The sequence below is a fragment of the Octodon degus genome, unplaced genomic scaffold (assembly GCF_000260255.1).
Source record: "Octodon degus isolate 3935 unplaced genomic scaffold, OctDeg1.0 scaffold00295, whole genome shotgun sequence".
Lineage (NCBI taxonomy): Eukaryota > Metazoa > Chordata > Mammalia > Rodentia > Octodontidae > Octodon > Octodon degus.
In genome coordinates, this window is record NW_004524871.1 from 1,288,553 (window position 1) to 1,302,994 (window position 14,442).

The 14,442-nt window shown below is 51.3% G+C and overlaps 1 protein-coding gene across 1 annotated transcript in view; it reads right to left on the reverse strand.

Annotated features, from left to right (window-relative positions):
- Gnal (G protein subunit alpha L) overlaps positions 1–14,442 on the reverse strand; it is a 95,554-nt gene that overhangs the window by 64,133 nt on the left and 16,979 nt on the right. The gene's annotated exons all lie outside the window — the stretch shown is intronic.

Sequence of the window (14,442 nt, forward strand, 5' to 3'; positions counted from 1 at the left end):
GAGCTCGGGAGGGCCTGGGCCGGCTCACCGAGCGCGGCCACCTGCCCGGGCCGGCGCCCCTGGCCTCGGCTCACTGTCCCCTCCCGGGCCCGCGCCGGCTCTGGCGAGGGCAGAGGCGCTTACTAGCTGCACGCGGGTCCCGGCGGCTCGCGCCTCTGCACAGCGCGCGGAGCCTGAGCTGCTCTGGGCGCTGCGCTCCGGGGAGGCCCGCGGATCATGCATATTCTATGAGGGGGCGAGTCCCAAGGCCCAAAGTGCGTGCGTATTCCACAAGAGGTAGGGTCCGGAAGCCTCGTGGGTAATGCATATTCTATGAGGGACGGTGCCATCAAGTATGCATATTCTATGAGGGGCGGGTCCCATGGCCGGCGGATAATTTATATTCTACGGGATAGGTCCCGAAGCCCTGAATCTCATACATATTCTATGAGAGGGAGGATCCGCAGGTGCCCTAGCTTATACTTATTCCATAAGAAGGAGGGTCTGGAGGACTTCAAGTTATGCATATTCCATTAGGGGAGGGTCCCCAGGCCCGCGGATAATGCATAGTCTATAAGGGGCGGGTCCCGAGGTGCCTGTCGACTTTGGTCCCTGCTCAGCCACGTCCGCGCCTCCTCATCCAGCCCACCGTATCCGAGGCCTGGGGACAGAGCTGCTGCGTCTCCAGGGAACGCTGTGGGCCTGATGGGTCCTAGTGTTGTTTGTCCCTTAGCCTTCTGAGGATCGAGAAGGAGCCAGGACCTTCCCGCACCTCTGGATGTAACGACGCACCCACTAGGATTGCGCTTCTGGTTAGTGATTGGAGGCTGGCACCGGGCCTAACCTTGTCCACGGAGTAATTTATTTATATTTGCAGTGATCCGAAATGGCAGGAACGATCGTCCCCGTCATCTTAAGGACCAGGGCGGCCTCAGCACACCGCTCCAAGTGACAGAAAAGCCCCTCCTTACTCGACGATGAAACGTTTCCCGCGAAAGTGCAATGCCAGTCTTAGTCTAGGATCGGGTCTCGAGACATTTTCACAGAAGTCTTTTCGCAGTGCTGAGGGTCGAACCCAGGGCCTCCTGCATGCAGGCAAGGCCCTACCACCACGCTCATCCTTAGCTCCCAAAGGGCTGATTTTAAAACAATAATCTGGCCTTTTGCTATTCTAGTCTGGGAAGCTGACCCTTTTTGCGGGGTTCTGGAATCCTAGTTGGCTGATCTGGAGCCGAGGAGGATGCCACTGGGAAACTCAGAGTTCTGGGCGAGCATCTGTTGCCAGGCAACCGCAGCACAGGATCCGCGCTCCAGGCAGCGCGCATCCCGCAGCAGGCACTCGGGCTCGCCTTGAGCAGCGCCGGCCAGCAGAGGGCGCAGGCCGACAGGACGGGAAAGTCTCGACCTCAAAGCAGCTAGCAAGGGCTGTATTCCAAGAGAACATAAAAAGCACAAAATGTGGGGTACACCAGACAGATTAAGGTAAGACAAAGTGGCGTGTTTCTTACTTTTGTTGATGTTGAAGGCATAGAAGACATATTAGAAATTTTAGTGCATTTGAAAGCTTACTTATTCATATCTCTTTCATGTGTAGTTTTATGAATTTTGAATAGTGGTTTAAAATTTTGATCTTAGTCTCTCTGGTTGAAGATGGCAAATGCTGAAAGAGCTGGAACCTCATAGGTTCATCAAGACTCAGTTCTAGGAGAGCAGGTAGAAGGAATGGACCGGTCAGGGTCAGGCAGTGTGCAGGGAGTGGATGCAGTAAACCTTAGCGAAAAATCAATACATACAAAATCAGTGAGCAGTCTTTCTGCAGCATTTATATGTGAAAGGTCACTACAGACTAAGCCTGCACACAGGCTTGTGGCATGGGCATCTCAAAAGTTTTACAAGAAGAATGAGGTAGCTCTCACAGGGCTGTCTGGGCCCACAGGTAACCAGAGCTGGGGATGCAGACGTGGCGGCCGCAGCCTGGCCACTCAGCTGTGCACACAGCAGCAGCCAGGGACCTTCATAGCACTTGGGATTGCTGGGCCACTGCTCTGTCTCGTTCATCTTTCTGAGTAGAAACACCATGTGTGGGTCATCGTTCTCGTTCAGCATTGGAGGTCACTCTGTGACCAAACAGCCGATCCTGGACAAGCACTGTGGCACCTTCCTCTGTTGTCATACAAAAGCAGGGAAATCAACTCATGTTTCCTTTCTCATGACATTCTGTGATCAAATCCTTCAGGATTCATTGAAATGATATATCTTCTTTTTTCTTACCGCACAACCAAATTAATACTGGGTAACTTGCCAGAGTGTTGTCCCACAGAGTGTGGACACCATCCAGCCTGAGCTCCAAATGCCAACAACAGCAGCGTCCAGCAGGAGAAGCATGGAAGCATCCCTGACCTGCCTTAGGTCCAAAGCTAGGGCTGAAATCACCCCACTAGGACACTCTGCACAGGTGGGGGTTAGTCACTCTTGTTAAGGAGGTAGGAAGCCACCAGAAGCTGTAAGGGGAAAAACCTACGCAAGGAAATATCCCAGAAAGCATCATGGATGGAGGCTGTGAGAAGGCAGAGGCTACTGGTGCTTCACAGCTGAGAAAAATCCTGCAAGGGCTCTGGGAGGTTGAAACAGGAAGGTTGGGAACTGGAGACCAGCCTGGGCAACATAGCAAGACCCAGTCTCAAAATAAAAGCTAATAAAGGACTGAGCACATAGCCTTCTATGAAAGTTCCAGACTCAAAAAAAGAACTGTGGGCAAGTGAGACAGCTCAGTGGACTAAGCACCTGCTTAGCATGTACAGGGACGGGGGTTCCATCCCTTGTACTGTGTGCCGCACTGGCCCTGCCCAGGTGCACGGAGCCAGGGACTGAATCTGGGCGTGGTGGTGCGTGCCCATGATCCCAGCGCTGGACAGGCTGAAGACAGAAGGATCACTAGGAGTTTGTGCTGTGCAATGAGACACTGTATCAAATACATTAAAAACAACAACAACAACAAAAAAAGAATTGTGAGAGCCCTCACCCCCACCCTGGCTGAGCTGTGGTCTGGGCACAGCTCCCACCAGGGCCCAGGTGCTGATCTTGGGGACATCATGCTATGGGAATGGGGCCTTCAAGAGCTGGGGTCGGCAGGAAATTTCTGGTAACTGTGCTGTGCCCGGGAGGGAGACACTGAAGCCGGCCTCCCTCTCCTCCACCCTCACATCCAGGCCATGAGGGGATGGCCTGCCATGTGCTGACATCACGATACCTTCCCGGCTGTGGGCCCAAGGCCACAGGGCAGCCATGCACAGCTGAGGCCCTGAGCTGGGATCTCCTCTCTTGTGAGTTGATGGTCTTAGCACCTGTCACTGGAAAAGGAGGCCACTGCATGGGCTACGAAGTGGAGGAGACTAGCAAAGGCGTGCCTGGAAAGTGAGGTACTAGAGAGAAACTACACTTCAGGGTCACATTTAGGACACATTTCATGGCCTCGAACTCAAGTACAGGGCTCAGTGACATGGAGGAGCTGACACTGGAAAGTGACCATGAACAGCCCTGTCCAGTCTGTTCCTAACAGGCAGCCTGTGCAGGTTTGGCTGTCAGTATCTGCTCAGACCAGACTGTCCTGCTAATCTGCTTGCATATGAATGTGAAGTTTCCAAATGAGCTTTAAAGTCTGTTCCATCTTCACAAATTAACAAATATCAGAAGATGTAAAAGTTTTGCAGAGAAATCTACCTTATGTGAGCAAAGCACACATTTTAAGGAATACAGTCTGCACTCAGAGATGGTTCTAGATCCCATGAGTTTCTTGCTCTCGCTTGAGAGCATTCACTAATGTATTTTCTTATAAAGCAAACCGGACCCTACGGAGCCCAACACTCGACCCCGTGCTGGGCGTCAGCCTTCTCCTATGGATGGCATCCTTCTGCGCACAGTGTATCACAGGACAGTCAGCTGCTCGGCAAGCTGGGCCACAGCACCCATAGCCACAGAACTCAGCACAGTTCATCCTTTGTGGCTGCTGCCATCCAGAGATGGCTCCCAGCAAGGGTAAGAAAACCACAGCTGATTTCTTCTGTTCCTCAACAACTGGCGCAGTGAGACCAGTTATGGGGTGAGCATCCCAAACCCTAGCTGGAGAGGCTGCATTTGTTGGCTTTTGAGCTCTGGGCTGATGCTATGAATGGAAAGCAACTTCAGGTGACTGGCCACTGGCAAAGGGCATGTCCAGGGACCTCTGGGAGCCAGAGTGGAAAGGAAGGAGGAGGACACACCCAGGGTTGCTTAGATGTCTGCAGAGTGGGAGAGACCTGCCTGAGACACAGCACAGAAGAGATAATCTTGAGGGGACAGTGTGGGCAGAATTCAAAGGAGGAAGAAGACTGAACCTCCTGAAAGGTGCCTGACCCCAGAGCTGCCCCCGGAAAGAGGTCGCAGATGGCCACCACTGACTTAAGTGACTGCCGAGCCATTCTGGGGGGACTGTGAGTGGGGATGCCAAGGACCAGGTGGGCAGGTGCCTTAGCACCAACCGTTGCCACAATTACCTGGGCCTGTCCCTTGTCTCTTCTCATCCTGGACTTGCCTGAAATCAGTGGTGGGAGGGGTAGGTCGTCGACTGAGAGCTCATGGGTAGAGGGACAGATGCCTGCCACTGTCCTGAGATCACTTTCTTTCTGTCCCTTCGATAATTGCATCCAGCTCTCTGCTTTCTCCCCTCTTTCTTTTTCCTTTGTGTCTTTTCCTTTTTATCAGTCTGATGTGGTTTTAATTAAGTATTAGGGTCACATAAAAATGTGTCCTTCTGTTGTGCCTTCCCCACTGTAATCCTTCCGGTGAGCAGACAGAAGCAATGTTTACCAGCCACCTAGACAGCAGCAGTTTCAATCTTGTGTTTAAATAGCTGTTTAGATGCTATCCTGAATAGTAGTTATCTGACCTAAGGAACTCAGAAGTAACGTCCGACTTGCCGTTAAATCAGGTTACTTCTTAAAAGGATCTGAACTTATAGATCAACTATAAAATGTGAGAAATGTTAAATATTCTTTATTTGGTATTATACAATCACCACACTAGAATGCTTTTCAGTAAATGAAAGGCAGCATCTTTTAGATAGAGGGAATTCTAATAAATTGGTATAGTCAAGACGACTTCCATTAAAAGAATAAAAAACACAAATTGAGACAGGGGAGTCTTGCTTGGTTTTGAGACAATGAAGGATTCTCCCAGTATTTGAACATATTCACATAGCCAGTTATATAAATCTAAATATAAAACCAACCATCAGAAGTTTGGAGGTGACATTCTCAACCTGTGAAAAGTTGAATATTACTAATCAAGTCCAACCATGTATTTGGAAGGAAAAACAGTGAGAGTATTTACTGAGCTGGAATTACTATCAAAGCTTGAGGGAAAAAAAGATATCCATTTAACTACAAACCAACTTCACTTAAATCAGGACTGTCCAACAAAAATATTCTGTCAGCCACTTGTGATCTGAGTTCTGGTGTATGAGATCGATCAAACTATGGCACATGGACAAAGGCCATGAGGCCTCTCTGCTCTGTAATAAATAAGGCAGTGACGGTTCCTCATTGGCAGCCTTTTGGAGGTGAGTTTCTAAGTCTGCCCTTTCTCCCTTCTTGATGCTGGCGAAGGTCATTTTCCTCTGGAGATGTACTTCTAGGGACTTTCCACATGCTCTATCAATGTATCCTCTCCCCAGGTGATGCCTTTGCTCTTGTTGGCATCTGTGTAAGAGAATCCAGCAGGGTGACCTGTCTTCTGCCCAAAGAGACCACAGAGACTCGGCAAGGCCCTGTGCTTGCTGCCCTCCTCGGCAGCGGGCACTGGCACACTTCTGTACAAAAGCTTTCTTGCCTTTCTTCCCATCACCCACTTTTAAGCCCGCTGCAGCTTCCATGCTGGTGGTCACTGCTCTTTCCTCATTAGCACAGGAAGGTTCCAGTTCAGAAGCCTGGAGTCCTGCTCTCTAGCCCAAGGAGACGCCGGTCCGTGGCTGAGTACCAGGGCTGGTGCAACCACAGTTGCTCTTCCTCTGTACCTTTTCCTTCCTTCTCTATCAGTATTAATCTGAGTATTATTCATGTTTATTTTTCTGTCTACCCTATTTCTATCACTGCCTCTTCCTAGGCTAGAAGAATATCAGAGATCTTTTTGAACAAGTTATCAATTTTTTTTTTTTTTTTTTTTTTGTATTTTAGCGAAAGGTCTACAGGGTGTTCAGGGTCTCACTACTAGATTGCACTCATACTGATCTGCCTCTTTACAGCCTCCTAAGAGCTGCAATTACAGATGTGTACCACCAAGCCCAGCCTCAATTGCCCTCTCAATGCACCCTGGGAGCAGGGGTGGCACTGCAGGCCCGGGAATTGAACCCCTGGCCCCTGTGCCTGCTTGCAGATGCTTTAATCTGCTGAGCTATTTGGCCGGCCCTGAACAAGTTATCAATTACCAAATTTTATGTACCTCACTTCTCAAGCACTGATGTCACCTCTCCTCTCAAAGCCTTGCTGGGGTGGAACTCTGCATCCAAGACAAAGCCAGTGAAAACCTGCACATGGAGACAGCCGTGGGATGGCATGACACACAGAAGAAGCCACCTAGAGCCTCTGTGACTTGGGAGAGTTGTCCTTCCCAACTGACTGCAAATCTCAACACACAAGAACATTTCAAATGAGAAAACAGGTGCCCAAGGCACATCCACAAACATACCAGCCCACAAGAAGCTGACCCTGCACAGGACAAAGTGGATGAAACTCTGTAGAGGTAAGAAACGGGCAGCTGGAGTGACTGTGAGTTTGGAGAAGACACAACCTGGCAGCTGAAAGAGTCAAGGGTAGAAAAGACCACCTCAGTCAGAGGTGGGGTTCTAAGGAAGAACCAAGTAGAAATTCTGGAGATAAAATCCTCAAGAAGTTAAATAAAAAGTGGAATGAAAAGTCCTGGTAGTTGACAAAGTCACCAGAAAAAAATATGTGGAGACATGGAGACACGTGGAGGCACTGGATATTCAGACGATTAAAGAGGAGGAGGAAGAGGAGGAGGAGGAGGAGCAGGTGATTTGTGAGATCTTGGATGAAGCTGAAAGAAAAGAAGCTCACTGGCCTAGATGAGGGTATAAGAACACGGACTAAGGCCCCAAGCCCAGCCGCTGAAATCTCCGTGGGAAGCACGCCAAGCAGGGCCGAGAGGCGTGCTGAGGAAGCGAGCTTTCAGGGCCCAGCAGATGCAATGATGAAGCTTCTCTCTCTCAGTAAAAATGCAGACATTCTGAGCAACAAAAGGATCCTGGGAGGTGTTAGAAAGGCACATTGCTCCTAAGTGCAGCCCCCTCTGCCCAGTAACAGTAGATTTCTCAACAGAAGCCCTCAAGGCTGGGAGGACTTGGATCAGGGTATTTCAAGCCATGAAAGATTATAACCTCCCACCTAGATTAGCACATCCTTCGAGGCTGTCCTTCAGAATGAAAGAGGAAATCAACACTTTTCACAATAAATGCAAACTGAAGAAATTCATGCCCACCTCCCAGCCAGCACTGCAGGCAAAAGACAGGGACAAAGAGAGCAACAGTGCAGCTACAACACAAAGGAAAGAGCGATCCTCACTGGGGAGCGCTCCACGTGTGTGAATGGGGACAACCAACACCAAGAGGGAGCGAAGCACTGAGAGGCTTTCAGCACTGACACACAGGGCAGGCGGCTTTGGCTCTCCAAGCAGAGACCCAGACCAGTAGCCCCTCCTCATCACAGGAGACATTGCTGGCAACGTCATTGGACCAGAAGTGAGGGTGGGATGGTCTTAGGGCAGCCAGAACCCAGCAGCAAGCAGGAGCAGGGACGTAAACCCCCCAGCTGACTTCCAACCAGGGCTCCCTCTGGTTGGAAGAGACAGAGACAGCCATGCATACTGGAAAAGTAAACAGTTGCCCACAAAGGGCAGTAATTGTAAATATACATGCTGGATGTCTGTGTGCACAGGTTCATAGAGTAAGCACTACTTGACACAAAAAGACAGGCTGCCCTGTGGACCGCAGAGGGTGGCTTCTCACACACCTTCACAGCCACACAAAAACCAACCTAGGGGTGTCAGAATTAAGGCACGAGGTCGATGGAGTGGATTTGACAAGGCCTCCAGAGCACAGGGCCAGCCGCCCCAGAACACACAGCACGTCTCCGAGTGCACCCGACGTAGGCCGCAGACGAGTCTGAGCCCACACAGCAAACCTGAAGCAATCTCACCATCTTCTCAAATCACAGTGGCGTAAAGTAGCAAAGAAACCACAGAAGCTACACAAACACAGAAAGCCGAGTCACTTACTCTCGGATGATCAGTGTGCCGCTGAAGGAATCAGAGGAGTAATTTGAAAACTCCTAGAATTAAACAATCCCGGAAACAGGATGCATCAGAACCTGTGGACACAATGAAAGCAGTGTGAACGGTGGAGCTTTGTACCACACCTCAAAGCAACAGTGGGAGAGAAATAACAGGGATCAAAGGAGAAATGAATGAAACTGAGACTGCAAAAAATGCAAAGGATGAATTAATCCAGTTGGTTCTTTGAAAAGATAAACCAGACTGATAGACCCTTTGCCAGTGTTAGCCAAAGAGAAAGGAAAGGCCAACGTTCATATAATTTGACGAAAAGAGCAAAAGTACAAAAGACACCCCTGAAATCCGAGAGTTTAGATTCCAATAATTGGTGGCTCTAGAAGGGATGGAGAAAGTCCTAGAGACCCACCTAAGTTGAAGCAGGAAGACGGAAGAGCTCTAGCTGTGAGATGGTTGTGGGAATCAGGAATCAAACCGTCTGTGGAAAGCCGGCCCCGTGGCTTTGCTGCTGAATCCTGCTGGGGCACTGTAGAGGAAGCCTCACGTGTCCTTCCCAGGCTTCTCGTGTAGGACAGGAGGAAGCGATGCTCCCAAACTCATCCTATGAAGCCAGCATCCCTGCTACCAAAACCATGCAGAGCCTCAAAAAAGAAAACTACCAGCCACTGTCCATGATGAAGGCCACACCGAGCCTGGGCCAGGATGGGAGAAGCACCTATGGGAAGGCTGGGGACTGCTGGGCTGGTCAGGCGGGAGGATCTGGGACAGGGCTTGGGTGGCTGCGGGACAGGGCACTGGCATTCTGGGGGTGGCAGTCCAGCCTCTGCTGCATGGGGAGCGACCTCCTGGCCAAGAAGCCAGGGCTTGGGTTCACAGCCCTCTTCTGTGTTCCAGTTGATTTCGTGGTGCAGGAATGACAGGGATGTCATGGTGCCAGAGGCAGCATGTGCACTGAGTGCAGGAACGGTCATCGTCACCATCGGCGCTAGCCCAGCACAGACCTGTGTCCCCTCTGCACAGGGCAGTGGGTGATGTCCTTGTGCGAGATGCATTCCAGGGCACCCACTGGGCCTCCCGACATCACCTACCCATACTCAGGTGAGCACAGCCTGGTTGCTGGCAGAAAACTGGCCCTCAAATGCATGCATGACAGGTAACACGTTGATATCCTCACAACGGAATATCATTCAGTTTCAAAAAGAAAAGACACTGTGCTACACATGACAGTAGGGATGAACCTTGAAGATATCACACAAGGTAATTAGTCACGTGAGGACCAATGAGCCACGCCTCTGAAGAACATGGCACATTCAGCTAGTGTTTGAGTAGAAAAGCAGATGGGCACAGTGGAGGACTCAGGGCCCAGGTGGCAGGGACGGGGAGGAGGGCACGTCCGTCCTGAGGTGGAAGGGTGGTGGCCAGCACGCTCAGCTGTGCCCGAGGCTGTGGAGCTGCCCCAGAGGTGGCTGACCCCGCAGTCTGCGCTCTGTGTAGTCACCCAAGGGAGGTTCAGAACTTAAGCGTGGTAAAGAGGGAAGACAAAACTATTCCTGGAAGTAACCCACATTGGTGGGTTCAGGTAGTATTTATTCTTTTTTCTTTCTGAAGAGAGTGTTATCTTATTTTTTTAAATACCTCTTTTTTTTTTTCTTTTTTGTACCAAGAATCAAACTCCGGACCTTGTGTTTGCCAGATAGGTGCTTATGCCACTGAGCTAACTCACTAGTAATTTTACTTTTTAAAGTAGTGCGTGTCTGTGAGACATGATGGTTGCATTTCTTCTGGGGAACTCAGGCTGACTTCTAATTCAGTCTCTTGGATTTCTTGTCCTTAGACACATTTACTGCAACTGCAGCTTCTTACCAGCAGGGGGCAAGCAGAAGCCCGTGCTTCGAAGGCTCAGTCATTCATTCACCCGCAGTGTTTTTTAGAGATTTTAATTTAAATAATGTCATGCAGTCCTGGAGAGGGAGCTGAGCTTCGTGCATGGTCCACAAGCATCTTTGAAACATTGACTATGTAGCAGGGGCACCACTAGTCCTGGAGGTCACCAGGACAGCCCCAGGTAGCGGGACAGTCTGGAGAGAGGGGGAGACCTCAGCCAGGGCTCTGCACGTGCGGGGCGCAGGGGTCATTCTGCACGCAGACTCATGGTGGTCAACTCTAAAATTGAGGAAAACTACTATTTCTGTGCCAGGGATATTTACGCTACTCTGTGTAACCATCCACTCCTCATCCTATTCTTGAAAGACACCTGAAAGTGTTTTGGCCTCAGCATCTCATTCGATCATCGCGACCCACGGCCGACCACAATGGGTCTGAGGTCACATGGGGCTGAGGGGAGGGCACCGGCCGCCCGCAGCTGGGGAGCCCCTCATCAGAGGAGGCCACGGCTCCCTCTGCCTTCTCCTCTGGCCGAGCACTGCCACCCTTCCCACTCAGCTGTGAGTCACCTGCATATGGTGACTGTAGAATGGGTTGTGTCTTTGCCCAGTTGCCTTGGCAACTGTTTCATTTAGAATTAGACTTACAGACTTGAAAGCCTTACAACAGACCATAAATGTACATGAAGTGTTAACAGCAGAAACGCACTGTATCCTTGGCAGGGACTTCCCAGGAGGGTGGGGCTGCCAAATCTGAACTGGGGCTGCATGGCTTGATTTTATTTGTCATGGGGAGAGGGATTCAAAGTGCCGTATGCACATGGCCAGGGTGGGACTCAGTGCCCAGTGTTTGCTCGGCACATCCACGGCCCTGGATCCACCCCAGCTCAACAGCAGAAGGAAAAGTGAACTTCAGATGAAGATCAGCAGGCAAGGAGAGTTCTCACAAGTTCCACACAGAGCAGGACACTCGCTGAGGCTGAACAAAGGAAGGCGCGAGGATGTGGGCCCGGGAGCTGGGTGTTGAGAGAGGGAGAAGAAACACAGAGCTGGAATGAGGAGGAGCAGGAACGCCGGGAAGTGCGTGGGACTCAGTGCAGACTCGTGATTTCCTAGACAGGCCTTTACACGAGCATGTGTGCACGTACCTGAGTGCCTGTGTGTGCCCGTCCCTGTGGGCGTGTTCTTAGGTACACACAGACCTGTGTGCATACGTGGGTGTGCACATGTGCCCTGAGCACGTTCCCAGCTTGTCTGCTAGGAGGTCCAGAAGGTGACCCCCAGCACCTGATTCTTGGTCCTTCATACTGCTCAGCCCCGAAAGGAGCAGGGCTCCTCTGACCTCCCTGATGTGGGGTGTGGTGGCTGGCAGGGTAGCCCGACAAGGACTAGCAACACTGCTGGGGGAGAAAGGGCTCAGAGAATGTCGGGGACATATATGAGGACCCAAGAGCTGTGGGCAGGGCTGCTGCTACCCACAGTGGGATATCTTGAAGATGGAACTAACTCTGCACTAGAAAGTTCTAAACCACAGAAGGACAGGGATGCCACGGACCATGCTGCCCACTAAGGTTTAGGGGTGATGGCAGAAAGCAGGCCCAGCCATGGCAGGTATGAGGAGGGGGCAGCGGGACACTCTGGGTGGCCACCCTGGGGTTGCTGCTGGCTTCCCTTGGATGAGAGTAAGCAGTTCTCACAGGAGCCTAGCAGTTTTTGAGTACTTATTTGTTAGCATCAGACTGGCCCATCCATCCTTTCTGCTTCCTGTCTGCTTGTGACTTTTTCCCCACATTTGCACTGGAGTCATCTGCCACAAGGCCCTCATCACAGACAGAGCTGTGATCTGTGGACTCGGCATTTCAAGAACTGTGAGCTTTGTACTGCACTCTTGGGCTCTGTGTAGTCCAGCCCTGCTAACGTGTGTCTGAGTTTACAGTCACTCCCCACTGCGCACATCACTGCCTGAGCTCTGTCTCTGGTCAGGCCAGCGTTGGCATCAGAATCTTGTAGGAGTACAGATACTCTTGTGGGCTACCCATGCAGGGACCTAGGCTGTGGTTCCTCGTGAAAATCCAATGCCTTACAATCAGAGGTGGAGCTGAGGCAGTGATGCTAGTGCCCGAAAGTGGCTGGAAATGCAGATTAGCATGGCAGAGAGGCTGCTGGCACAGTGACCGCCGTAAGTCAAGTACTTGCAGACTCACATCAAATCCTCCTCGGTGAGGGGCAAATGGCAAGTGAACTGTATCAGATGACAGGCTTTATAATGGCAAGAGAGTTGATTAACTTTAGTTGTACATCTGGGGGCAGACTTCAGTCAGAATCCAACATTTATTTTAGTCCACATGTAGCTGCCCATTACTTTATTTACCGCTTTTGTCTGGGCCTCATGCATGTTGTACTTGTCTCAGCCCTCAGTGTACTAGTCTCAGTACCACACGCTTGGCCATAGTGAGTGACAACTGGAGAGCTTCTTTGAAAAGGGAGAGGGGCTAGGGAGATGGCTCAGTGGAATAAGCGCTTCCCTGGTAAGCACAAGGGCCTGAGTTCAATCCCCGGTTCCACAAAAAAAGAAAGAAAAAGAAAAGAAAAGGGAGGAAGGCCCAGTGACAAGACAGCCATGGATTCTAAGATGCCAACAAAAAGGAGGCTGCACTTGAAAGAAGATGCCAAGAGCCCCGCTGAAGCTTCAGGTTCATATTCTCCAAGCCTGCTAGCATAATGTGTGGTGACAGCTGTTTGGTGAAGCCAGGACACCTGCCAAACTGCCCTGCTGGCTTGAGACCAAGCACCCCACATTAAAGAAGTCTCAGGAGATTTTCAGGAGAAATGTGAGCAGGAAGAAGAGAAGCCACCACCTCATCAACTGTGTCTGCCCGAGAGCATCATCTTAGTGGCCCACTGCGTTGTAAAGCTGAAAGCCCTGCACTACGGTGAGGAGCTGATCCTGCCTGCTTCTGGGGACATTTGTCTCAAGCTGTTAGGAAAGGCTGACATGCAAAAAGTGACACGTGTTCCTCTTTTAGCCAGCACCTAGACATCTAGATGAACTGATGAAAAGCAGGGACACTGAGGCACGATGGTCCGGACTGAGGAGCTGCTGTGCTCCACAGTCCAGGCCAGTGAGTCTCCTGATGCGGACATCAAGGCACCAGCGCTGGCTTCTGGGTGACGCGCTCTTCAGGAGGATGTGCACAGACGTGTCTCGAGCACTGCCCCTGCCAGCCAACCCCAGATCAGGAGAACACAGCGCACCCTCAGTTCTCGTGCTTAATTCTTTCCCCAACTTGGGTCGCGAATGAATTGCATTCAGGTCAACCACCGTATTCAAGCCCTTCGTGACTGCATAGCAAAAAAACTGAATTGGTCATTTAAAAAATTTTGGTACCTGAAATTGAACTCAGGACCTCACACTTGCAGGGCAGAGGCTGGGCCCCTAAGTCCTGAACTAGTCATTTTGTGTCAGTTGGTGAACAGGTAAAGTGGCTGCCAGGACCTGTGGGTTTTCTGATTTTAATACTCTGTTCCGAGAGTTCGCTTCTTCTGGGTGTGATGGCACACAGTTGATCCCAACGCTCAGGAGGCTGAGGCAGGACGATTACCTTGAGTTTGAAATCAGCCTGGGCTACATAGTGAGTTCAAGACCCAGCTTGAACTGTGTAGTGAGGCCCTGTCTCAAAAAGAACACACACACACACACACACACACACACACACACGATGATTCAGAATGTGAGTCTGTGCATTTTCACGCACAGAGAAATGCTAGATGGCTAAAATGTCACCTGAACCGAACGATGTTTTGCAGGGTGTGATTTAATTGTCAATCCCGTCGAAGTCCACGTCTTAACGCGCGTCTGTTCTCACAGCTGTGAGGGGCGGACTCAGGGCACACGTGTCCCTCAGGCGCAGAGGGTAGGGCTGGCTTACCGTTGCTGCACCTTGGAAGAACGCCGCCTGTCCCTGCAGGAAAGTCGGCATGCAGAGCGGCTGGCGCACGCGCGCCAAGCCCGGTCCAGGGCGACGAGCGGACGTGAGGGTTCCGAACCGCTTGGCGCAGCAGATTCAGCCCGACGCAGCGCCGCCTCCGGGCCGTGCAGACGGTACGCAGCCTCGCGCTGCTCCCGCCTACTAGGCCCGGGCCCTGAGGAGGAGTGGCCTTCAGGAGGAGCGGCCCTGAGGAGGAGCCCTGAGGAGGAGCGGCCCTGAGGAGACCTGAGGAGGAGCCCTGAGGAGGAGCGGCC